Here is a 1,954-nt window from a genome sequence, read left to right as displayed (position 1 = left end):
TTCGAGGATGTTTCCAGGACTCGAAAGAGGAGAGATTGAGCAGGCTCGAACTTTATTTCTTGGAGCACAGGAAATTGAGGAGTGATCTTATAGAGGTGTACAAAATTTTGGGAGGAATAGATAGGACAAATGCATGCAGCATTTCTCCCAGGGTATGAGAATCAAAAAGAGAGGGAATATGTTTACGGTGGAAGTGGAAAGGTTTAATTAAAATTTCATGAGGCAACTTTATCACACACAGTGTGGTGGGTAGATAGATGTGGTGGGAAAATAGTTGAGGCAGGTATAATAACAATATTTAAATGACATTTGAACAGGTCTGTGGATAGGAAAGCGTTAGAGGGATATAGGCACAAGGCAAGCAAATGTGCCGCGCTTAGATGGGACATTGTGTTCGTCATGGACAACTTGTGCAACTGGCCTGTTTCAGTAGGAAAGAACTGCAGATGCTGGTCTTAATCGCAGATAGATGCAAAATGCTGGAGTAACTCAACATCTCTGGAGAGAAGGAATGGGCCTGTTTCAGTGCTGGATGACTCCACGACCAAGTCTGAATGCTCAATTTTAGTGGGGATATTTAGTACACAAAGTATTTCCAGCATTAATGCTGCAAAATGGCACCAGTACCTCAACTTCATAAAATCATAAGAACTTGTCCGCTTATTTGCAATTTGCAATATATAAATTTTGCTCAAGCCTATGGCTTGCACAAACTTCCTTTCATTGGCTGGAAATACAAATCAATGTACTTTATGGGTGGGATTATATCTATATTGTCCCAAACCCGCATTACATCCCCGCAGTGTACCAGTTACATGTTTGGTTCTCTTCTGTACCAGTTCCATATTTTTTATGGAATGTTAATGAACCAGAAATTATGTTTGAAGTTATGTTTTGCATCTGCCAGTTGCTTCATCATATGAAATTAGTCCTTTGTTGTTTTTGCAAGATAATCATTGTTTAACAAAATAGCAAACGATACAAAGAATTTGGAGTAGGTGGTACAGGCAGTTACAACTGAGTTATATGTGATACATCAATCATTCATTTGTTACCTGTAATACATGATTTGATTTATATTCACTGTCTATAATTATTTTTCTCATGGGCCTCCTTATTTAAAAAAAACAATTTGCTCCTTTTTAAATTACTTTATAAGTTAGTGTTCAAGCAAAGACAGTGATGGATGTTTGCTATTGAGCGCAAGTTTCTCTTTGATACGTTGGGGGCATAGCGTGATTAAGGTCCAGATTCTTTGCAAGTGGCAACTTGGTAACGGCAGTGATGGCAGAATGGCGAGTTGCACGCACAGAGGCAAAGAGAGGGTCAGATCTTTAACAGCACATGTAAGAAAAGGGACCCGTCAGTGAATAAGAGGGTTGAGTGGTAGATACGGGAGCAAGTGCATTAATACAGAAACTACACAGTGGAAATCCGAAGTGAAAACAGAAAATATTAAAAATTCTCAGTGGCCCAGGCAGTAGCTGTGGAGAAGGGAACACACTTAACGTTGTGTGGCTTTTCAACATTCAAGAACGTGAAACGTTGACTTCTGCCTGGCCTGATGAGAACCTATTTTTAATCTCATCTGCTTTCGAATTTATCTTTTGCAGATGCCGTGTTGGGATTCCAAACTTATGTCTCCAGATCATTATTCCAAGTCTCTCAATTACTAACGATGATATTTGTCCCAAGAGATTTGATCATTTAATTTTTAGTGTTGTTCCTTCATTTAAATGTTTCGTTTGAGTAGTAGGACGTGTAGCATCACGCTCAGCAAGTGCGAAAATGTTTAAGGAGAAATATGCGTCTACTTTTTATTTAGTGAATCACTTGGCCTTTTTAAACTGTGGCCCATTCCCTGCTCTTCAGTTGGTATTCCAATTTACATTGATCCATCTTGGTGATTGCAAAAGTGATACGGAATGATTCAACCTCACAAACCCACCTTCCT

The sequence above is a fragment of the Amblyraja radiata genome, chromosome 22 (genome assembly GCF_010909765.2).
Source record: "Amblyraja radiata isolate CabotCenter1 chromosome 22, sAmbRad1.1.pri, whole genome shotgun sequence".
Lineage (NCBI taxonomy): Eukaryota > Metazoa > Chordata > Chondrichthyes > Rajiformes > Rajidae > Amblyraja > Amblyraja radiata.
The sequence above is the reverse complement of the archived record's forward strand: the minus strand, read 5'-3'. Positions refer to the sequence as shown.